Here is a 25609-nt window from a genome sequence, read left to right on the forward strand (position 1 = left end):
TACATGAGACTCGTTGGAGACGTGCTCTGTCCCTAACCGGATAGTCAGACGACCATGTATGTATATATGTATGCATATATATGCATATTCTCATCATGCTTTTTTTCATACAATGAAGTTTATTGCACTCATAACACCTGTGTTATTGGTTATATAGCACCCTGCACGGGTTAGATAAGAGGACGTTGGGCATCTTCCCATCCATATGAGGAGACTAAGGTAATTACTCTTACCTGGTCCAATACTATTTTAGTCGACTCACGTGATTGTACCCCCTCCATTATACCTTATAGAATTTTTGGTCATATCTATATATAAAAAAGTATAAAGTGCATTCCTCTCTTTTTTTGGCCATAGGCTCTATACTGATGAAATATTATAATTGTATGCAAGTGACTTTTCTACGCGATATGCGCCAGACTACATTTTATTGAGGTTTGTTCCTTTTACACTCAGTAACTTCCTCCTATATTTCTTTGTCCAAACATGTTTTCAAAATGATGTAAGAAATACTATTATACTTCAAAAAAATGCATTTATTGTATAATTGGATTCTTTGGGAAAAACTTATTACAATCCCTGTTTTTTCATTATTGAAAAAATTATTTTTCTTTTCTTTGTACGCAAAAAAGTTTATATTGTGAATGAACAGTATCTACTGTATGTACTCCATGTAACTTTCTTGTTTTGTTATATTGTTTCATTTTTTCCAGTCCTTGAAAAAGACCGATGATTTTTGGTCGAAACGTGGGCTTTGTTTGCATATTTCTTCAATAGACCTTATTTACATATGTCTTCAACATTTCCCATAAGAATATAAAAATTATAATAAATTTTCAAACGAATCATCTTTGTGTGCCGGATTTTTTTCAAAACAAAGTCTTGAAATACGGCGGGGGCATTGCAGAGTCCGAAGGGCATTACTAGATACTCGTAGTGACCGTCCCTGGTGTTAAAGGCGGTCTTCCACTCATCGCCCTTTCGGACTCGCACTAGATTATACGCCCCGCGTAGATCCAGCTTTGTGAAGACCTTTGCCCCGCGGAATCGATCAAATAGCTCAGTAATGAGGGGCAAAGGGTATTTGTTCTTGATTGTGATTGCATTTAATCCCCTGTAATCGATACAGGGGCGCAGATCCCCTTCCTTCTTCTGCACAAAAAAGAACCCTGCACCAGCCGGTGAAATAGACTTGCGAATGAACCCCTTCTCCAGGCTGTCCTGAATATATTTGGACATAGCCTCCGTCTCTGGAGCAGAGAGTGGATACACTCTGCCCCTAGGGGGCTCGGAGCCTGGCTTCAGGTCTATTCGGCAATCATATGGCCGGTGGGGAGGAAGAGTATCTGCGGCCCTTTTGGAAAAGACATCCCTGTAGGCCTCATAAGGTGTCGGTAAACCCGGCCCCTCAGTATTCCCTGAGGACCCAACCGACCTAATGGTAGCGGGTGGTTCGGTAGTCACGAGGTGCTCTCTACAGGATCCTGCCCAGGATGAGATCTCCCCTGTTGCCCAGTTGAGTATAGGAGCATGCTGTCTCAACCAGGGAAGGCCCAGTAGGATCTCATCCGTCCCCCCTGGAAGCACCAGGAAGGACACCTGCTCATGGTGTCCCGGTGGTACATCCATCCTGAGAGGGATGGTGATCTGGGTGATAGGATCGAGTAGTATGGACCCGTCGACTACCCGGACCCTGAGTGGCTTGGGCAACAGAACCAGGGGAACTGAGTATCGGGTTGCCAGGGAGGTCGAGATGAAATTGCCTTCAGCGCCTGAGTCCAAGCAAGCCAGGGCAGAGAAGAGAGTAGTGCCGAACTGCAACTGGGCGCTGATAGTCAACCTAGAGGGAGAAGTAGCGTCTAGAGTCCCCCCTCTGATAGAAACTAGACGCTGTCTTTTCCCGACGGTTTGGGACATAGGGTAGCTATGTGTCCCCTCTGCCCACAGGAAAAGCAGATGACACAAGACCGAGAACCTGGGGCAGAGGAGACCACCTTGGACACCTCCATTGACTCCACGGAGTCGCCTACAGGACTGGCTGGGGGACCTGTCTGATGGAAGACGGGAGTCAGACGCTTTTTAGGCCGAGAAGACATGGTTGCTGAAGAGACCTCGAGCCTTCGCTCCGCCTGGCGGATGTCTATGCGAGAGGCAACCTGAATCAAGGACTCTAAAGTGGCAGGCACCTCACGTGTGGCCAGTGCGTCTTTGACAAACCCTGCCAGGCCCTCCCAAAACACAGGGACAAGGACCTTATCCGGCCAGTCCAGCTCTGCGGCCAGTGTCCTAAAGTGTACAGCAAAGTCCCCGACTGAAGCAGACCCTTGCCGAAGTCGTAGGAGGCGCAGCGCGGAATCGTGGGTGACTTGAGGCCCGAGGAACACTATTCTCATGGCCCCAAGATAAGCTGCTAAGTTATTCACCACACGATCTCCGCGCTCCCACAACGGCGTGGACCACTTCAGCGCTCTCCCTGTGAGCAGGGACTGGACGAAGGCTACCTTCGCCTTCTCAGTAGCGTAAAGAGTCGCGGACAGCTCTAAGTAGGTGGTAACCTGGTTTATAAAACCACGGCACTCAGAGCTGTTGCCGCTAAAGCGCTCTGGGAGCGCAAGGCGAGGAGACCTTCCGCCCAATAGCACAGCCTGGGTAGCCGCCTGGGTGGCGACTGTCGTCAGAGTAGTCTTATCGGAGGAAGACTGCTCCACTGCTGCCAATCGTGACTCCAACTGCTGCACATAACGCAGCAACTGTTGCTGCTCTTCAGCCATAGCCAGACCTTTGGGCGCGACCGTAATGTTACGAGGGGGACCCGGGGAAGCGTGCCAAGATGGGAAATGGACTGCTTCCGCCGGTCAAGGTCCACTGTGCGGTGTAAGGGACCGCCGCTATGGTGGGTGAAGAGTGAGCGGGTTGCTGCTAGCGATCGTCTGGAATGTCACAGACGATCTATGTACACCGATCTGCCCTAACCCGTGAGGGTTGTATGGCACAGATCTCACGGCTCGGTGTACCTGTTGCACGGGGAAGCACAGAGGTGCCCACGCACGTGTGCCAGTGGAAGTCACGAGAATATGGCACGAGGGTAGCACAGAGGTGCCCACGCACGTGTGCTTTCAATAACCAGGTGAGTCCAATGGAGACTTGAGGAGCTCACCTGGGACAGGAACACGGCCTGTTGACGGGGGTACTGCCGGAGCAGCAAGGCAGGAACACGGCCTGTAAACGAGGTACTGCCGGAGCAGCAAGGGCCAAGCCCACAAGAGACAGTAATGCCTGAGCAGTGGCGTGGCAGCACGCTGCCAGACATCCAAACATAGAAGGACGGTCGCGTGCCGCCATGATGGCAGGGGGAGCTTTTAAGGAGGTGCAGCTCCACCCGAGGGCGGGCGCGAGGCGGAGATGACGGACTTGACCCAATCAGGGTCCACGACGTCCCAGCCTGGCCAGTCAGGATTCACCACGTCACCAGCCTTGTCATCAAGCCGTGTGACGTCAGTGAGCGAATCAGAACCCACCACGCATTGCACATGCTCACCCTCCTGCCTCTGGGAAATAGAGGCGGGATCCTCGGTCTCACAATGTGGAGAGATAACGGGAATCTCACTGCTTCCCTGAGCAGTAAACCTCTGCACATTGCGCAGCCTCACAGACCTTCGGGGCCGCTGAGCAGGAGAGTCTGTGGCAGGCCAGGAATGGGAGACCGCTTCACTCCTTGTAACAGGAGAACCACTAGGTGTCACCCTTCTGCTGCCTCTCTGAGAAGGTATCTCCTGCACACTGCGCAGTCTGGCAGACCTTCGGCGCTGCTGAGCAGGAGTGCTCGTGGCAGGCAAGGAATGGGAGACTGCCTCAGTCCTTGCCTCAGGAGAGCCACGAGATGTAACACAATTCGTTCAATAACCCAAAAATATTTACTGTACTTATACAAACTTATTACAGTAATACAAAATATTGTACTGTATTCATATGAAAATATTACAGTATACTAATACAAAATACTGCACAGTATAATAAAAAACATGAAACAAATTAAACTGTACGTTTGCTTACAATAGAATTATTGGTGTGCGGGAGGTACAGTATAAGCAATATGCTGTACTAGTTAGCAGAAAGAAAGCACATTACTATATCCCGAAATGCAATTGATAGACCTGCCATATATTATATACTGCACTGTACAATAGTATACTGTATATAGTACATATGTACATAAAATTACCTCAAGAGCGGGTCAGAGCGCAGTGAAAGGACAGAACCGGAAGTGTGCACAGTATTTGCTCTTAATGCAAATCATTGCTCTTAAACCAAGTTATACAGTTTTAAAAAGCTTTGCTTGTCTTGCAAAACGCTCTCAAACCAATTTATTCTTAATCCAAGGTTCCATTGTACTGTAATGCACAGGTGCACAGAAAGGTCAAAGACTGCCTGCGTACTGCATGCCACTTAAATAGTATTTTTGCAACAACCGGTAATGTTACTGTTCTCCAACAAGTTTAATAAAATACATTTCTGCTTTTTATTAGCTTTTTTTCTTATCAAGGTCTCCAAAAAGTGATCGATCGTATAAGCTACTATTTCCTATCACACTGGGATAAACAGATGTAAGATTCACACTTTTACTTTATAACCACTTCATTAAATATTCACATTGAAGTTGCAGATAGACATAATGCTCAGAGAAAGTTGAAAAATAGTGATGAGTGGACCTTTCGGTGATCAGGTGCTCATAATGAGCATTTTGTTGCTCGGGTGCTCGGTACTCGTTTACCCATTATAATGGATGTCAATGGGGAACTCAAGCATCTTAATGGAAAATCATCCAAAAAAAATGCTTGAGTTCCCCATTGATAAAGGAAAGCTGAGCACCCAAGCATCAAAATGCACATTACGCATGCCGAGCACACTAGCAAAGAACCGTTTGCTCATTATTCTTAAAGAAGCCCTCCCATCAACTATTTTAGTTTAGTTAAATGTGTGTATATGTTTATATAGTGTTGTGTGTTTAGTAATATACACACCTACCACTATTTTCTCCAGGATCCAGTGCCGTTCTGCTCTTCTTCTCAGTGACATCACCGCTCTTCAGACTACCCAGCTCACTGTATGTGCCGTGTGTGATCCGGAGGCTCTTTTACAATGTAAGTCTATGTGCCTCATTCTGACGCTACATAGGCTTATATTGTAAAAGACACTTGCAGCTCATCAATATAGTACAGTGTTAGCTGTAGAGTTTGAAGAGAAGTGATAACAATCAGATGAGAACCGGAGAGGCACTATGTCGGAGAAGATTGTCAAATGTGAGTATATTAACAAACACACATGACACTACATACACATATACAGAGATTTTGTGGAATTTAAAAAAAAAAACCAAAAAAAAAACCCAACAATTGACAACTCACACCTACACAATATGTCATCAGAGAGTCATATCAAAATAAGGCACTAGACATCCACACAGGAAATCTGAAAATGTTTACAATTAAAATATTAAAATCAATGGATAGAAAATCTTAATTACTTACCGGTAATGGGATTTTCGGAAGCCCATGACACCACCACATGAGAGAGAGAGGTTCCGCCCACCTCAGGTCAGGTAACCCACTGAAATAAAAAGGGTGGTACCTCTCCTCCGCATCAGTAGGTTTACAGAGCCAGAGAGGACCAACAGAAGAAAACAATTGGTTACTCATGCTACTACCAAATAAAAAGAAAAAAAAAAAAGAAACACCATTAACTCTAACTCTCACCAAAGGGTGCCCATAACCAGTGAATAGGGGGGGAACTAAGGGTGCTGTCATGGGCTTCCGAAAATCCCATTACCGGTAAGTAATTAAGATTTTACCCTTCCGCCCATGACAGCACCACATGAGAGATTAAAGAGACCAATCACCTTATGGAGGGACCACCGCCTGTAATACCCTTCTACCAAAGGAAAGGACAGCCGTGGAGGACAAGTCAAGCCTATAGTGATGAAAGAAGTAGAGAAAGAGGACCAAGGAGGACGAGGACCTTGTTCAATAGAAACCTCTGCCCTCTCTGCCCAAGAGGTGGAAACTGATCTGGTGGAGTGGGCCCTAATTTGGAGAGGGACGGGAACACCCTTAAAGGAATAGGCCAGAGATATAGCATCCCGAATCCACCTAGCCAAGGTGCTTTTAAAAACCTTACAGCCCCGGGAAGCTTCCTGAAAGGCAATAAACAGAGCCTGAGACTTCCGCCACTCCCTAGTCTTATCTAAGTAGGTCATAAGGGCACGCCAAACATCCAATCTATGGAGCCTAGCTTCTTTATCATTTGAAGGAGGATCACAAAAGGAAGGAAAAATGATCTCTTGGGACCTGTGGAATGGCTTTACAACTTTAGGAAGGCAGGAGGGGTCCGTACGTAACACCACCCTATCTACAAGAATCTGGGTATATGGTTGGGCAATAGAGAGCACCTGTAGGTCACCTACCCGTCTTGCTGACATCAGGGAAATGAGTAGTGCTACCTTTAAGGACAGGATTTGAGTGGAATGTCTGATAGGGGTTCAAATGGAGAGTCCACAAGAGCATCAAGAACCAAATTTAAGTCCCATGGAGGCATACGAGGAGAGAAGACAAGGGAAAGCTCTAGCACAAGACCTAATAAATCTGCTAATCCACCTATCTTCCGCTAAGTTATGATGGTATGGAGCTCCCAGGACCGAAACTTGCACTTTCAAAGTGCTAGTAGATAAGCCTAATTCCAATCCCTTCAGAAGGAATTCTAGGATAGCTGGGAAGGGAGGAGGGCCACCTACTTGTGCTCCTGAAACCTGCAGAAATTTCCTCCAGACCCTGCTATAAATATCGGTGGTTACAGGTTTCCTACTTTTAAGGAGAGTCTCTACTACGTTACTAGAAAACCCTTGGTCTAGTAGTAGTCGCCTTTCAAATGCCATGCTGTCAAGTGGAGGGCGAGTTTCCTGGGGTGACATACTGGTTCCTTGGACCAGGAGATTAGGCTCGTCTGGAAGTACCCAGGTATCTGATATTGATAGTTTCTGGAGCCAATAAAACCAGGTCCTTTTCGGCCAGAAAGGAGCAATGAGTATGATGTGGGCCTTGTCTTCTCGAATTTTCCTGAGCACAGCAGGGAGAAGAATCAAGGGAGGAAAACTATACAGGAGACCTTTGGACCAGGGAATCTGCAGTGAATCTATTGCCATGGGACGGTCCCTGGGATTGAGGGAACAGAAATTCTCCACCTTCCTGTTGGCCCTGGTTGCAAATAAGTCCAAAACTGGAGTCCCCCATAATTCCATGATCAGAAAGAGCCATTCCCCTTGATTCAGGCGACGTTTGCTCAAGAAATCGGCTTCCTCGTTGTCTTTTCCTCGAATGTGAAGCGCACTCAGGGAGAGAAGATGAGACTCTACTAGCTGAAAAATCTCCACTGTGAGAGAGAGAAGTTCTGGGGATCTGGTTCCCCCTTGATGATTCAGGTAAGCCACCATTACCCTGTTGTTCGAGAGAATTTTTACATGCCGACCAGTTAGATAAGGCAACAAACCTTTGAGCGTCAACTTCAAGGCTGTAAGTTCCTTGAAATTTGAGGACTGACTCCTCAGACGGTCGTCTCATAGTCCTTGTAAAAGGTGATGTCTCAAGTGACCTCCCCAGCCAAAATGATTTGCGTCTGTTGTAATGGTATCCGTGAGGCGGGAACACCACGGCACCCCTGCGGACAAATGAGTTAAGTCCTGCCACCAGGTTAGGGAATGCAACGTCTCTGGGTACAAACGGATCTTGTGATCCAAAGAGCCTCTTAACTGCCTCTGTCAGGCCAGGACCTCCATTTGAAGGGAGTGCATATGCAGCTGTGGCGAGAGAACAGCGGGGATGCAGGATGTGAGGGACCCCACTAGTGACATTGCTTGACTGAGAGTCATGACTGGTCTCCTTACTGCTGAAGTGACCAGAGACTTTATCCTGTCCTTTTTCTCCTCCTGGAGAGAGGACAACTGTCTGACCGAATCGAATTTAGTATCAGCCCTAAAAAGGACTGACACTGCAGAGGTTAGTCTGGATTATTTCTGATTTATGATCCACCCCAAGTCTTCCAGGAGACTGTTGCTACATGTTGTCTGCAGAGATCCTCCAACCGACTCACCACTAATAGGTCGTCTAAGTAAGGGACAATAAGGATCCGTTGGACTCTAATATGCACCATCATCTCCGCCATAAGCTTCATAAAGACCCTGGGTGCCATGGAGATACCGAATTGGTAGAGCCCTAAATTTGTAATGTCGCAGGGCGTTTTCCCTCTGAAGAGCGAATCTCAGGATTTTTCAATAAGCCTTGTGGATGGGGACATGGTGATAGGCATCCTTTAAATCGAGTACCGCCATGAAACACCCTGGAGACAACAGTTTTACTGTGGATTTGACTGTCTCCATCTTGAAGGGGCGCTGCACTAGGTGATGATTGAGACCCTTTGGTTGGCAATTGTCCTGAAGGATGAGTCTGGTTTCTTTATGAGAAATAGTGGGGAATAGAATCCCTGCCCTGCTTTGTCACTGGGGATACCTCTTGTATCACTCTTTTCAAAAGGAGGGAGTCGATCTCTAATTCCAGCGCACTTCTTTTCGCTCCCAGGCGCATGGATGTTATGATAAAATACCCCAGAGGGGGCGAATCTAGTTCTAATTTCAGACCCTCTGAGATGACCTTAAGAATCCATGGGCCGGAGGAAATTCTTTTCCAGGGGAAAAGGAAGAGGGAGAGACTTCCCCCTACTGGGATGATGGCATCATTGGGGGCCCTTTGGTTTGTTAGAAGAGGACACTCCAAACATGAACCCTGAAGATTTCTTTCTTCTATCCTTCCAAGATTCCTGGTCTTTGGGGGATTTCTTATGAAAAAATTGCCTCCACCGAAAGTGCCGGCTATTAGGGAACTGAGACTGAACAGTCGGAAATCCCTGCTTCTCGTCTGCTGCCTTAGACAGAAGATCATCCAGCTTGGAACCAAACAAGCAGCTTCCCTCACAAGGCATCCCACACAATTTTCCCTTAGACTGCACATCTCCCTTCCAGGTCTTCAGCAAGAGGGCTCTTCTGGCTGAATTAAAAATGCCCACTGATCTTGCAAACAACTTTAGGGAATCTATTGAGGCATCAGCGGGGAAGGCCCCCTGTACTAGTGGTAGTGAGGAGATGATGTCCTTTATAGGGACATCACTCTTAAGCTGATCCTCAAGCTGTTGTAATGTGTGCAGCTAGATTAGAGATCTAGCTACACATGTACTTGCCACCACAAGTCGTATGGCTCCTGCTGCAGCCTCCCACGTACCGCGGAGAAACCCATCCACCTTTCCGTTCAATTGATCTCTAAATTAACCAATATTTTCAAAGGGAAGGGTAGTGGACCTGGACGCCTTGGAGATGGCAACATCAATTTTGGGTGTCTTGTCCCATGAAGTGGTTGCCTCCTCATCAAAAGGGTATTTCCGTTTAAGGGAAGATGATAGGGATACTTTTTTATCGGGTTTCTTCCACTGATCCGTAATCAGGCTCTGGATTTTCTGATGAATCGGAAATACCCTTTTCCTCCTGTCTTCTAAGTGACCAAACATGAAATCCTGCGTTGATTCGGGATCTTTAGTATCCACCAGCCCCATGGTGGAGTGAACTGCCTTCACCAGGTGGGCTTGCTCCTTCATCTGAGGAAGATGAGGAGTCGTAAGATGAGGAAGAAGCAGGTGACGATATCCCAGAGCCCAGATTTGAGTCTCCTGACCTATCAGGGGCTCCACAATCTTTCTTAGTAGATTTCTTATGTTTCTTCTTTGCTGAATGGGAAAGGGAGCTGATGGAATCCCTGACCTCAGCTCGGATTATGTCTCTTAATTCTGTCATGAACCCTGGCCCTTCAGTACAGAGGATCATTTTGATACAAGCAGGGCAAAGGTCCTTCCAGTATTCTGGGTCTAGGGTGTCCTTGCAAACCCCACAACTCATATGGTTCCTCTCAGAGGACATAGAAGGGGGGCTTAGCAGAGTGTGTAAACCTGGAGAACACTCACCCCCCAAGATGATGGATCTGGTACCGGTTTTGGAGGTGGATTGTGAGCTCCAGGGTTGGACCTCTTGGAACTCCTGGAATGCTGACTAGCCATGCTAGAGGAACTGGCCCTCGCAGAGGAACGCTCTCGTTGCTGCTGTTGCTGTGGTGGCTGCGAATCCTCCTGTTGCCGGAGCGAATCCTGCTCTGGGGGTGAACTATCCTCCATCCTAAGGGGAAGCCATACTCACAATTGTGAAAACAACGGGAACTCCTTTATGGCTGCTCACATCTCTTGGTCTAATTTCCCCGCCTGGACTCCAATCCCTGGGAGCCACCATCTTGGATCGATCTGCGCATGTACAGACTATCACTTCCGGGCCGCTGTTCGTGCATCCCGCGTCACTTCCAGTCTTCGCCCATGGCTTACCTACAGCAAGGAGTGCCATCTCATGGCCTCCGAGTGAGGAACAACTCAGCCTGGGGCGACACAGAACCAAGCTGTCGCTCAAGGTTCGCGCCCCACCACCGCAGAAGGCTCAGGCCATGGGGAGGTGCATCCAGGCCCAAATGCCAGCTTCTGTTGAGTCTAGTCTTGCACACTGGGTCGGACCTGGGTTATTCCATGGGTTGCCACATCAGGACAGGAAACCAACTGATGTGGAAGAGAGGTGACGCCCTTTTTATTTCAGTGGGTTTCCTGTCCTGAGGTGGGCTGAACCTCTCACTCTCATGTGGTGCTGTCATGGGTGGAAGGGTAAAATTGCACTTCAAAACCAACACAGAAACACTATGATTATATGTGTACATACAGTATAAAAACATGCTCTCCTTCCTAGAATACAGGAAATATTAATAAGGTATTAACAAAAATGTAAAGTCAGGTAATAACACAGCATAATTTATATACAGTGAGGAAAAAAGTATTTAGTTAGCCACCAATTGTGCAAGTTCTCCCACTTAAAAAGATGAGACAGGCCTGTAATTGACATCATAGGTAGACCACAACTATGAGAGACAAAATGAGAAAACAAATCCAGAAGATCACCTTGTCTGATTTGGCAAGATGTTTTTTGCAAATTATGGTGGAAAATAAGTATTTGGTCAAACTATTGTGTTTTCTCTTTTTAAATCATAATAAAAACCAAAAACATCCAAATGACCCTGATCAAAAGTTCAAATACCCCAATACCGTGTATTGCCCTCTCTAACATCAATGACAGCTTGAAGTCTTTTGTGGTAGTTGTGGATGAGGCTCTTTATTTTCTCAGATGGTAAAGCTGCCTATTCTTCTTGGCAAAAAGCCTCAGGTTCCTGTAAATTCCTAGGCTTTTTTGCATGAACTGTGTCGCGGGCGGAGGGGCCGCGCTCGCTACGCTCGGGTCTGCGGCTGTTGCTGCTGCTCGGTGGCTCAAGCGGTGGGCCGGACCTCGCCCTCGAGTGAAAAGGGAGGTGGTTTGTTTGGGGAGATAGTCCGTGACGCCACCCATGGGTCGTGGTGATAATGGGCACCACCGCTGCTGGTGACGGGGATCCCGGGAGCGATGGCAGGGAGCAGCTAGGATGTTGGTTCCCCCTCCATGGGTAGGGGTTGGTGATCCCGGGGCCCGGTGGTGATACGGGGAGGCAGGGTAGCTGGGGTGCAGGGTTGGGGAGGCAGCGCGGTGCGGTGCCGGATGGCACTGTAGTACTCACTCAGGCACAGATTCACAGTCTCTGGTAAACCAAACAGCTGGATGGATGGGTCCCGCAGCCGGCTGCAGTGTCTTTGCTCTCTCCAGACAGGTTGATGGTGGCTGTCTTTCCCTGCACCTCTGTAGAAAGTGTTGACTCCGATGGTTTCCCAACGGTAGTCCGTTCCTTGGCGTGAATGTACCGAAGGAGCCCGTTTTGCCCGCAAGCGCTGGCCCTTGGATCTCTAGCCTATGGCAGTAGCTTTCTATCCTTACTGTGTGGACTGTTGCCTTCTGTCGGGTCTTGGGTGTTAGGAAACCCCTGGGGTTCCGGTTACTCTCGGATTTGACCGTTGTCGGCGGCTCCTAGCCTAGTCGGGGTCCGATGGCCCTGCCTTTGTGCTTAGTACAAATCTGCTCCCCGGCTCGGTACCGGCGGGCCACCGCCTTTCCCCGGTCCTACGGTTACGCTGACTTGCACCACCTTCTGCAGATGGCCACCACCATCTGCCGACCTTGCTGACAGTGCCTGGGCTCCTACCCAGACACTAACAGTTTCTGTCCTCTCACTTTCAACTCTTAAACGAATCTCCTCACTCCTCCACTCCAAAACTCAACTAACTGCTTTTCCCGCCTCCAGGTCTGTGAACTCCTCGGTGGGTGGGGCCCACCGCCTGGCTCCGCCCCACCTGGTGTGGACATCAGACCCTGGAGGGAGGCAACAAGGGTTTTGTTTGACTGATCTAGACTATCCAGGGGAGGGTGTGTGTGTGATGTTATGTTTGTGACTACCTGGCTAGTCCAGGGCGTCACATTCCCCCTTGGTGAAATGCAGACCGTCCGCGGGCTGCCCGTCCATCACCAGTTTTATTTCTGAAAAATAGAAATTTAACATAGAAAACATATAACATAAGCATATTTTTCATTCTTCCCTTAAGGGAGGCTTTTCTCTTAAACGTTACTTAACGGCATAAAAACATTTTTATTAATAACGGACGGGTTCATGTTCCTCTGCTCCCCCACCCAAGCAACCTACACCTTGATGCTGCCCCTAAGAAACGGGCAGCACCCCTTTACCCCAGTCCTGGTCCAGGTCACCCGAGCGGGAACGGGTACGGTGTCTCGCATCCGGCTGTCATTTCAGGGGACCCCACGTCCAGGGGGACCCCTGACCCCCGGAGGATGGCCACCGGTTCTGGTGGTGGCTGGACCCCAGCCTTCTCTGCTGCGGGTCCTTCCTCCAATCTGCCTCTCCGGAGGCGGCAAGCGGAAAACGGCCCACAAATTATTTACAAGACCACAAGTTCGTGGTTGGCCTGCAAGTTCTCGGCCTTTTTCATGAGTAGTTTCTCATGTGGGCTGTTTTGAAATAGTAATACGGCAGACGAAGAATAAACATGCTGATGGTCCCAACGGGGACAACTTTCTCCTTTTTTGGACGGTATAAATCAGGTAAGTCATTCGGATCATTGGTGTTCATTCATTCAATTATTTACATAATTAACATGCTGCACCCCTAGTTGGTAGTTTCCCTATACCTAAGCGGAGGCCTACCTAGGTTGGGGCGTGTGGACCTTCTGGGCCCAATGTCGTTAGTAGCAGGCGCTGGGACAGAGGAGACAACCGGTTCCTCTTCCCGTATGTCGTGTATGGCAGGTGGAGACCTACGGGCGCTTGGTATAGGTGCATCCCTGGGCACTGGTTCACTAGCGGTTATTTCCGTTTCCATTTCTTCCACTGGTTGTGGGAACATTATCATCGGAACAATCACCGCGCCGTTCTGCATAGGCCAGTCTGCTGGAAAGTCACCCATCACTGTGTGGATCACCTCTTTTTCTTTCTCCCTGTTCGATATGGGAACCAGAACTTCGTTTGCCAATCTCAATGGGGGCGGGCACCTCTTCAGGTGTTCCCTGGAAACTGTAACCGAGGTCTTCCCTTGGTCGCGACTAATCAGATAGGCCTTTTCATTCTCCCATTCAGTGGGCTGTATGACATACGGGGTCTTCTACCACTGGTCATCAAGCTTATGAGTTCTTCTCTTCCGTTTCAGCACCACATCCCCGGGTTCAAAGGGGTCGGCTGGAGCCCTCTTGTTGATGCGCTGCTCCTGTTTTTCCCGGCTCGGGTGCAGATTCTTCTCCACATATTCCTGGACCCGCCGGTACTGCGCTTGCCGCCCAACATCCCAGTCGGCGGTCGAAGGGAGAACCTCTGGAACTTCCAAGTCCATTTCCAGGTCCACCGGCAGCCGGCTTGGCCGGGCTCTCATGAGATACGCCGGTGTGCATTTGGTAGAACCACAGGGGATGTTATTGTACATGTCTACCAGGTCAGGCAGCTTCTCCGGCCACAGGTTTCGTTCTTCCAAAGGTAGTATCTTGAGGAGATCCAAAACTAGGTGGTTCATCTTTTCACACATCCCATTAGTCTGAGCATGATATGGCGTGGTCCTGATCTTTATACAGCCGTATAATTGACAAAACACCTCTGCTTCAAAGGCCGAACCCTGGTCCGTGAGCACCCTCTCCGGATATCCGTGCGGTCGACAAAAGTAGGCCTGGAATGCTCTAGCCGTGGTGCGACCGGTCACGTCTTTGACTGGAACAACCACCATGAATCTCGAGTAGTGGTCCACGATGGTCAAGGCATAGGTATATCCATTCCGGCTGGGTGTAAGCTTGACGTGGTCCAAGGCGACCAACTCCAGCGGTTGACGGGTGACGATCTGCTGTAGAGGAGCTCTTTGGCTGACTTCATCCTTCCTTCTCAGTGTACAGGGACCACATTCTCGGCACCAGGCCTCCCCAGATTCTCGCATCCCACTCCAATAGAACCGCTCTCTCAGCAACATCTCCAGCTTCTTCCAGCCGAAGTGCCCGGCGCCATCATGATATGCCTGTAGGACTTTGGGCACGCTGGCCTGAGGAACCACCAGCTGGCGAACCTTCTCGTGAGTCTTCGGGTTGATCAGCTCCCGATACAGCTTCCCTTGGTGCAGGTACAGCCGGGCTCATTCTTTCCACAGCTGCTGGGCTTCAGAGGGAGCTGCGGGATCCATTCTGGAGGAGCCCTGCTCAATCATGGTCTTGACCAACTGGACGGCAGGCGCCTGGTCTTGGGCTTCTTGACACTCCTGGCTGGGTAGCGGGTCCAGGTTCACCTGTTGCTGTTTGACATAAAGTTTCTCGACCGGTGGCCGATGGAACGCGGGCAACTCGATTTCTTCGAGATCATCGTCTTCCGACCCCCCATCCGGCAGGTGGGGCATCCAGGATAACGTGTCTGCGTTGGTGTTCTTGCGGCCGGCCCTGTACTTGATAGTGAAGTCATAGTTAGAAAGCCTAGCCACCCACCGTTGCTCCAGAGCGCCTAGCTTGGCCGTGTCCAGATGGGTCAACGGATTATTGTCCGTGTAGGCAGTGAATCTTGCTGCCGCCAGGTAATGTCGGAACCTCTCGGTGATTGCCCACACCAGGGCTAGGAACTCAAGCTTGAAGGAGATGTAATTTTCGGGGTTCCTTTCCATGGGCCGGAGTTTTTGGCTGGCGTAGGCGATCACCTTTTCCTTCTCGTCCTGGACCTGGGACAAGACTGCCCCCAGGCCCACATTGCTGGCATCGGTGTAGAGGACAAACGGGAGGTTGTAGTCGGGGTACGCCAGGATTTCCTCTCCTGTCAAGGCTGTCTTCAGCTGGTGAAAGGACTCTTCATGCTTTTCTTCCCACACAAACGGGAGTCCAGGGGCTCTGCCACCCTTGGTCTGTCCCACGAGGAGATCTTGCATAGGTGCAGCCATGTTCGTGTACCCCTTGATGAAGCGGCGATAATAGCCCACCAGGCCCAGGAACTGTCTCACCTCTCTCACTGTGGTCGGCCTCGGCCAGTCCTGGATAGCAGTGATCTTCTCAGGATCTGGGGCAACAACTTCTGCGCTCACCACGTGTCCGAGGTACTGTACCCTAGGCTTCAGCAGGTGGCATTTGGAGGGCTTCAGCTTCATCCCATACCTAGCAAGGGACGCAAACACTTCAGCCAGGTGCTCCAGGTGAGCCTCATACGTCTGGGAGTATACGATCACATCATTTAGATACAGCAAGACAGTTTCGAAATTGAGATGTCCCAGGCAGCACTCCATGAGCTATTGGAAGGTTCCAGGGGCATTGCACAGCCCAAATGGCATGCTGTTGAACTCGCAGAGTCCCATGGGAGTGGCAAATGCAGTCTTCTCACGGTCCTCTGGTGCAACCGCCACCTGCCAGTATCCGCTGGTAAGGTCAAGGGTAGAGAAGAAATTAGCAGTTTTCAGCGCAGCCAGCGACTCCTCGATACAGGGGAGAGGATAGGCATCTTTATGCATTATCTGGTTGATCTTCCGATAATCCACACATATTCGCATGGTGCCATCCTTCTTCTTCACCAGTACCAGTGGGGCTGCCCAGGGACTACAACTATCCCGAATGACCGCTGCCTCCTTCATGTTCCTCAACATGTCCTTAGCGCACTGATAGTGTGCTGGCGGGATGGGCCTATACCTTTCTTTGATGGGTGTATGTATGCCTGTAGGGATATGGTGTTGAACCCCTTTAATCCTCCCGATATCTAGTGGGTGCTTGCTGAAAACCTGCTCATACTCCTGTACTACCCTGTACACTCCCTTTTTGTGATGCATGGGTGTAGCTTCAGTGCCTACATGCAGTTCCTGGCACCACTCCACCAACTGCTCGGGGGGTATATGGTTACTGGCAGGGGGTGCAGAGGTAGGAGGGGCGGTCTCATGAATGGTGTGAGGGTATAGGGTAAAAAGCTTGGCCAGGGTAGCATAACGGGGAAGTCTAACTTCTTCCTCCCCACAATTCAGCACTCTCACAGGCACTCTCCCCTTCCTGACGTCAACCATCCCTCTGGCCGCCATCACCGTGGGCCAGTGCTCAGAAGGCATGGGCACCACCATTGCCGGGTAGTCGCGCCCCTGGGGACCTACTGCTGCCCTGCACCAAATCATCATCTTGCTTCTTGGTGGCACCACCAAGGGGGCCACATCCATCACCCTTACTCCACCAATCTCTCCACCCGTCAAATTCACTCGCTGCCTTGCAGGAGGGCCCGGATCTCACGTTGTACTGCCCTCTGTCGGCCTCCTCCTGCTGTGGTGGCCAACTGCTGCAACAGACTCAGCACCTCACCCATACAATGCTCCATCACATTAGTCCCTAAAATTACTTTTGGGTTATGGTCACTGGGTTCATTCAGCACCACAATCATTCCTTGGTGTTTTAGCTCCGCACGTCCCACGGTCAGGGCCACTTGTTTGTATCCCACCTGGGTCAGAGGGAGTCCATTGGCCATGAAAAGGGTCAGGCTATCATCAGGGGGGGCAAGTTCACCATTACCCTAATACTACTGGTACAATGTATATGGCATAGTGGTTACCTGCGATCCTGTGTCCAATAGGGCCATGAGCGGGATGCCGTCCACTGCCAGTGGAATGATGGGGCGAGCTCCAACGTACCGGTCTCGCCAATCAGGGGGGCCATTGGGGTCTACTCCTGAGGATTGGCCCTTGGCCCAAGGGGTTGCTCGTTTAACGGGCATCGCCAGGAGTAGTGGCCAGGCTTGTTGCACCTGTAACAAATAGGAGGCCCATACCGCAAGTCATTGGTCCTTCTCCGCTGCATCCAGGGCATGTCCTCCAGGCTTTCGGCGAGCTGGATCTTCCCTGGGGGCTTGACTCTCATCGGAAGCTGGAGTGCGGCGAGGATCTTGGCTAGGTCTCCATCCATGCAGCGGACCTGGGCAGCCAGCTCCTCCATCATCCCGACGGGCGCTGCAGGGGCCGGGAGGGGCGGGAGAGGAGGAGCCACTGAGATGGGAGCGGTTTCAGCCAGCCATGGGGCTGCCTCTGGAACGTCTGGTATTGGGGCTTGCAGGGCCTTGATGGCCCGCTCTTTCAATACTGCAAAGTCTAGATCGGGGTGTTCCAGGGCCCACAGCTGTAGCTGCTTGCGGTCTTCCGTAGACCCCAGCTCTTGCAGGAATTGTTCTACTAGCATCTTATTGCTGTCCACTTCGTTAATAGTGTCCACCCGCTTCAGCGCACGGAGGGCTGTTTGCAAGCGCAAGGCATAGTCTCTTATATTGTCCGCAGGCCGCGGATAAAACTGCATCCGCAATTCCGCCTCCGTGCGGGTCTCAAAAGCGGTCTGGAGTTTCTCAAAAATGGTAGTCACTGAGGCCCAGTCCGCGTCGGTCCAGGTCTCCGTCTCCTGCTTAGCCGCGCCGGTTAGCTGCCCTAATACTACCGCCGCCCGTTGCCTGCCAGTCAGGGCATTCAAATCGAGGACCGGGCTAATCTTTTTACGGATCGCCTGCAAAGCATCAGGCTTCCCATCATATTGCAGTAGCCAGGCAGCACCAGGTACATAGGGTAGGGAGATCGGCATTACCTGGGCAACCGCTGGACCCGCGGCCTCCCCCGGTCTTGTGGCCGGAGCAAGGGCTGCCCCATTTCTGTCTGCGGGCACCGCTGCGGCTGCGACCGCCACTCCTCCAATGGCTCCGTCGGGTGCAGACATCTTTTTCCCGTCCCCCCTTGGTTCTATTCCGCACTTCCTCCTTCTGGGGGCAGAGCTTCACTTTCACGCCTTCCCTGCTCGGGGAAGACGCTCGAACGGGAAATCTTCGCGCCAAAGATGGAGGAACTTCAAATTTTTTGGCCGGACGCCGCCGGCGGGGACTGCAAGGCACACTTCTACAGGTAGGTAGATTGGTTCTATCCTGTTCGTGACGCCAAGTTGTCGCGGGTGGAGGGGCCGCGCACGTTACGCTCGGATCCGCGGCTGCTGCTGCTGCTCGGTGGCTCGAGCGGTGGGCCGGACCCGGGGACTCGAACAGCGCTCCTCGCCCACGAGTGAAAAGGGAGGTGGTTTGTTTGGGGAGATAGTCCGTGATGCCACCCACGGGCTCAGTTCGGCGAACGTTCGACGAACACCTTTGAACCCCATTCAAAACAATGGGAGGCAAACACAAACACATTATACATGTACACATACAGTTAATAAACATTGCCATTACACTTACAGGTCCCTGCGACACATCCTGCACACTGTCTCCCGCCACTTTTCCTTCCGATCATCGCTGCACCCTCCTGGTAACCAGCACTGATGATAGGGCCTTCCGTGACGTCGTCATAGCATGTGACCAGTCACGTGTGTATTATCTCATTGGCTACAGACTGGTCACATGGCTAGATGTCATGCTAGGTCCTGTTAGTGCATCTCTCCAGTGCGCGGTGCTCGTTTGAGCATCTCCGTGTACCGGCGAGATGCTTGGGCACATGCTTGGCTCCCCGTTCCTGCATGTGGGCGCTCTTTACAGAGTCAGCCCACATGCAAGGACTGGATGCCACAGCCGGTGAATAACGGAGATCACCATTGCTATAGTAACCCACCTGTCAGATTACTATTTCAACGGTGGCAGCGGTGACGTCACCGCTTACAACCCGCAGCCTCTGCTCACAGACTGAGTGATTAGACTGCACGGCAGCAGCATCGTCTTCCTCCCATGCAGTGCTGTCTGATGTAGCAGAGCTGCATGGGTTGAAGGAGAAAGAAGACAGAAGACCAGGATCGTGGAGGGGTGAGAGGGAGAAATAAACATGGAGTCTCTAAGTGTGTCTGTGTATTTATTTCTATTAAAGTGTTTTTTCTCTGTGTGGTGTCTTTTTTTTAACCCTTTATTGGAGATTCTTAATGGCCGGGTCAAACTTGCCTGACATTAAGAATCTCTGGCTTAATACTAGCTAGTAAAACAAAACTAGTATTAACCCATTATTACCCAGCGAGCCACCCATCACCAGGGCAGCTGGAAGAGTTGGATACAGCGCCAGATGATGGCGCTTCTATGAAAGCACAATTTTCTGGGGCGGCTGCAGACTGCAATTCGCAGCAGAGCGGCCCAGAAAGCTCGGGCTAACCTGTGCTGCGGATTCCAATCCCCAGCTGCCTAGTTGTACCTGGCTGGACACAAAAATGGGGCGAAGCCCATGTCATTTTTTTTTTTTAAATTATTTCATGAAATTCATGAAATAATTAAAAAAAGAGCTTCCCTATATTTTTAGTTCCCAGCGGGGTACAAATAGGCAGCTGGGAGTTGGGGGCAGCCGTACCTGCCTGCTGTACCTGGCTAGCATACAAAAATATGGCGAAGCCCATGTAATTTTTTTGGTGGGCAAAAATCTCCTACATATAGTCCTTCAATGGAGTATGCTGAGCCTTGTAGTTCTGCAGCTGCTGTCTGCTCTCCTGCATACAATAGTGAATGGAGCATGCTGAGCCTTGTAGTTCTGCTCCCTCTGTCTCTCCCTCCAGCATACAGTCCTGGATGCAGCATGCTGAGCCTTATAGTCCTGCAGATGCTGTCTGCTCTCCTGCATACACAAGTTGATGAAGTATGCTGAGCCTTGCAGTTCTGCTCTTCCTGTCTCTCCATCCAGCATATAGACCTGGATGGAGGATGCTGAGCCTTGTAGTTCTGCAACTGCTGTCTGCTCTCCTCCATACAGACAAACAGCAGAAAGCAGCTGCAGAACTACAAGGCTCAGCATACTCCATCCAAGACTGTATGCAGGAGTTTTTTGCCCCCCCAAAAAATTATGTGGGCTTCGCCATGTTTTTGTATGCTAGCCAGGTACAGCAGGCAACTACGGGCTGCCCCCAACCCCCAGCTGCCTATTTATACCCAGCTGGGAACCAAAAATATAGGGAAGCCCTTTGTTTAATTATTTCATGAATTTCATGAAATAATTAAAAAAAAAATGACGTGGGCTTTGCCCAATTTTTGTGTCCAGCCAGGTACAACTAGGCAGCTGGAGATTGGAATCCGCAGCGCAGGGTGCCCAAGATTTCTGGGCACCCCTGCTGCGAATTGCAGTCCAGAGCCTCCCCAGAAAATGGTGCTTTCATAGAAGCGCCATCTTCTGGCGCTGTATCCAACTCTCCAGCTGCCCTGGTGATGGGTGGCTCGCTGGGTAATAATGGGGTTAGGGCTAGCTGTACATTATCAACTGGCCCTAAGCCCGAAATTCATGGTGTCACGCCAATATTAGACATGGCCACCATGAATTTCTAGTACAGATAAAAAAAACCACAACACATAGAAAAATATTTTTATTAGAAATAAAACACAACACAATTAGTGACTCCATCTTTATTGAAATAAAGAACCCCCCTCCGCAGTAATCCTGGGTCAAGGGTCCCGCGCCGTCCAATCCGGATTCAATATCATCTGATCGGTTTGCTGGAAGGCAAAGCGATCAGATGATGTGTCAGGTTCAAGGGCCTGAATCACATGACACAACAGCTGATTGTATAAACGGCTTTTATAGAATCAGCTAATGCATCAGTGCAAAAAAAAAAACAAAACAAACTACACACTTTTGTGCAGACTCCTGTCCGACAGCAGCAGCTGATAGTTTAGCCGGCCGGGAGGTAAAAAAGCCGGCCTCACTGCTCGACTTATAGTGTCAGCTGATTCCGTCAGGTGACTGCATCAGCTGATCATCGCCGGGTCTGAGAGAGAGAAAAGAGAGCGAAAATAGAGAGAGAAAAGAGAGAGCAAAGAGAAGAAAGAGAGGGAGAGAGAGAGAGAAGAGAGAGAGGAGAGAGAGAAGAGGAGAGAAGATGGAAAGAGGGAGAGAGAGAGAGGGAGAGAGAGAAAAGAGAGAAGAGAAGAGGAGAGAAGAGAGAGAAGAGAGAGAAGAGAGAAGGGAGAGAGAGAGGAGAGAAAGGAAAGAGAGGAGAGAGAGGAGAGAGCAATGCAGCCTCATTTCGCAAACTGCTCTGATTTTAGAGGTGTGTCCCGCTGCTCACAGCTGATGTCCAGCTCCTCCCCTCAGTGCACAATTAACCCCTTCACGACCATGGACGGATATATCCGTCATGGAGCGTGTCCCGTTAAGCCCCGCCCCCTGCCGCGAGCAGGCGGCGGTGGTCGGCACACATATCAGCTGTTTTCAACAGATGACATGTGTGCCTGCTAGCTGTGGGTGGAATCGCTTCAACCCGTGGCCATTAACCCCTTAAATCTTGCTGCCAAAGTCTGGCAGCAAGATCTATATGCTCGCGGCCATGTTTTTTACTTACTGCCGCCCCCACTAGAAGTCACGTGCGGGATCATCGTAGCACAGGGTCATGTGATGACGCCTGCAGCTATGAAGTTTCACTTTCGTTTTCCCTCGGCCGCGAGCAGAGAGAAACAGAAAGTGACTGAATCTGCTGTTTACAGCTGTATAGCTGTGATCAGCAGATAGATAAGGGCGATCAGATTGCTGATCGCTATAGCCCCCTAGGGGGACTAGTAAAATTAAAAAAAAAGTAAATAAAAAGTTTTAAAAAATAAAAAAAAACAAAAAACCTAAAAGTTTAAATCACCCCCCTTTCCCCCCATTGAAAATTAAAGGGTTAAAAAATAAATAAATATACACATGTTTGGTATCGCCGCGTTCAGAAATGCCTGATCTATCAAAATATAAAATCAATTAATTCTGATTGGTAAACGGCATAGTGGCAAAAAAATTCCAAATGCCAAAATTACGTTTTTTGGTCGCCGCAAGTTTTATGCAAAATGCAATAACAGGCGATCAAAATGTAGCATCTGCGCAAAAATGGTACCTTTAGAAACGTCAGCTCGAGACGCAAAAAATAAGCCATCACTGAGCCATAGATCCCAAAAAGTAAGAACGCTACGTGTTTCGGAAAATGGTGCAAAACGTGCGCCACTTTTATTGGACAAACTTGTGAATTTTTTTAACCCCTTAGATACAAGTAAACCTATACATGTTTGGTGTCTACAAACTCGCACTGACCTCAGGCATCATACTCACATATCAGTTTTACCATATAGTGAACACCATGAATAAAACATCCCAAAAACTATTGTGCCATCACACTTTTTTTGCAATTTTTCCACATTTGGAATTTTTTTGCTGTTTTCCAGTACACCATATGGTAAAACTTATGGTTTCATTTAAAAGTACAACTTGTACCGCAAAAAGCAAGCCCTCATATGGCATGATTGACGGAAAAATAAGAAAATTACGTCTTTCGGAAGAAGCGGAGCAAAAAACAAAAAAACTAAAACGGTAAGTGCCCTGGACCTGAAGGGGTTAAATTACATTATAAATAAATAATAATTATAATTTAAAATTAAAAATAAATTAAATTCTTTACCAGGACGGCCGGGACTCGAAACTTGTGAACTAATTCTCCTTATCCTAATGAAAAGCATAGGAAGATTTGGTAATCTTGACCTCTGTATTGCACTTGAGAATCCAGAAGTGGATTATTTAGCTACAAAGAGGACAGAGAGGGAAAAAGAGAGAAAAAAAGAGAAAGAGAGAGAACAAGACAGAGAGAGAGAGAGAGAGAGAGAAAAAGAGAGTTAAAGAGAGAACGAGAGAGAGAGAGAAAAAGAGAGAAAAAGAGAGAGAAAGAGAAAAAGAGAGAAGAAGAGAGAGAGAGAAGAGAGAGAGAGGAAAGAGCAATGCAGCCTCATTCCGTGAACTGCTCCAATTTTAGAGGTGTGTCACGCGGCTCACAGCTGATGTCCCCTGTGCATAATTAAATTATAATTATAAATTAATAATACTTATACTTTAAAATTAAAAATAACTTAAATTAAATTCTTTACCGGGACGTCCGGGACTCAAACTCATGAACTAATTTTCCTTAGGCAGTAGCGCTATCCATTGAGCCACTGCCTCTAATGAAAAGCATAGGAAGATTTGGTAATCTTGACCTCTGTATTGCACTTGAGAATCCAGAAGTAGATTATTTAGCTACAAGGATGGATGGAGGGATGGATGGATGGATGGAGAGAGGGATGGGTGGAGGGATGGAGGGATGGATGAATGGATGGAGGGATGGATGGAATGATAGATGGATGGAGGGAAGGATGGATGGATGGATGGAGGGATATAGGGATGCATGGAGGGATGAAGGGAGGGATGAATGGATGGAGGGAGGGATGGAGGGATGGATGGATAGAGGGATGGATGGAGGGATAGAGGAATGCATGGAGGGATGGAGGGATGAAGGGAGGGATGAAGGGAGGGATGGAGGGATGGATGGAGGGATGGAGGAATAGAGGGATGGCTGAATGGATGGAGGGATGGATGGAGGGAGGGATGGAGGGAGGGATGGATGGATGGAAGGAGGGATGGAGGGATGGATGGATGGAGGGATGGAGGGCGGGATGGAGGAATGGAGGGATGGATGGAGGGATAGAGGGATGGATGGAGGGATGAAGGGAGGGATGAATGGATGGAGGGAGGGATGGAAGGATGGATGGATGAATGGATGGATGGAGGGATGGATGGAGGGATGGATGGAGGGATGGATGGAGGGATGGATGGAGGGATAGAGGGATGGATGGATGGAGGGATAAATGGATGGATAGAGGGATTGATGGAGGGATAGAGGGATGGAGGGATGGAGGGAGGGATGAAGGGAGGGATGAATGGATGGAGAGATGGAGGGAGGGATGAATGGATGGATGGAGGGATGGATGGAGGGATGGATGGAGGGATGGAGGGATGGATGGAGGGATGGATGGAGGGATGGAGGGAGGGATGAAGGGAGGGATGAATGGATGGAGAGATGGAGGGAGGGATGGAGGGATGAATGGATGGAGGGAGGGATGGATGGATGGAGGGATGGATGGAGGGATGGATGGTAGGATAGAGGGATGGATGAAGGGATAGAGGGATGGAGGGAGGGATGAATGGATGGAGAGATGGAGGGAGGGATGGAGGGAGGGATGAATGGATGGAGAGATGGAGGGAGGGATGGAGGGAGGGATGAATGGATGGAGGGAGGATTGAAGAGATGGATGGATGGATGCAGGAATGGAGTGATGGATGGAGGGATAGATGAATAGATGGAGGGATGAATGGAGGGATGGATGGATGGAGGGATGGCTAGAGGGATGGATGGAGGGATGGAGAATGGAAGGATGAATGGATGGAGAGATGGGGAAAGAGATGGAGGAAGAGATGGAGGGAGGAATGGAGGGAGGGATGGAGGGAGGGATGGAGGGAGGGATGAATGGATGGAGGGAGGGATGGAGGGATGGATCGGAGGGCAAACACCGGAACTACCACACTCATCACCGCACACACGCAGGCACTACAACTCCCATCATCATCGCACACGCAGGCATTACCTCAGTGACGTCCTCGCTGACAGCGCGGCTCATGTCAATTGCTGCGTGGATCTGACACAGAGCGCTCATGTTCTACGGCGCTCCCTGTCAGCTTCATGTAGCAGAGCTGGATGCGTCGCGGGACCTCTGGGGATTGCGTCGGACCTGAAGGGGTATTTGGGGATTTTAATAAAATGGTGAAAGAGGGTGTTTTTTTGTCTTTTATTCCAAATAAAAGATTTTTCGTTGTGTGTGTATATTTACTTTGACTTACACGTTAATCATGGAAGGTATCTCGGGGAGACGCCTGTCATGATTAACCCCGTTATTACCCCGATTGCCACCGCACCAGGGCAATTCGGGATGAGCTGGGTAGAGTCCCAGGACTGTCACATCTAATGGATGCGGCAATTCCGGGCGGCTGCTGGGTGATATTGTTAGGGTGGTGGGCTTCCCATAATGTGGTGCTCCCCATCCTGACAATACCAGCCTCCAGCTTTGTGGCTTTATCTTTGCTGGTATCAAAATTGGGGGAACCACTTTTTTTTTTTTTATTACTTATTTATTTATTTTACTGCATGATATAGACCCGCCCGCCGGCGTCTGTGATTGGTTGCAGTGAGATAGCTGTCACTCATCGTGGGGGCGTGTCTGACTGCAACCAATCATGGGCGCTGGTGGGCGGGGAAAGCAGGGAATACTAGA

Source organism: Anomaloglossus baeobatrachus, chromosome 1 (genome assembly GCF_048569485.1).
Source record: "Anomaloglossus baeobatrachus isolate aAnoBae1 chromosome 1, aAnoBae1.hap1, whole genome shotgun sequence".
NCBI classification, from domain to species: domain Eukaryota; kingdom Metazoa; phylum Chordata; class Amphibia; order Anura; family Aromobatidae; genus Anomaloglossus; species Anomaloglossus baeobatrachus.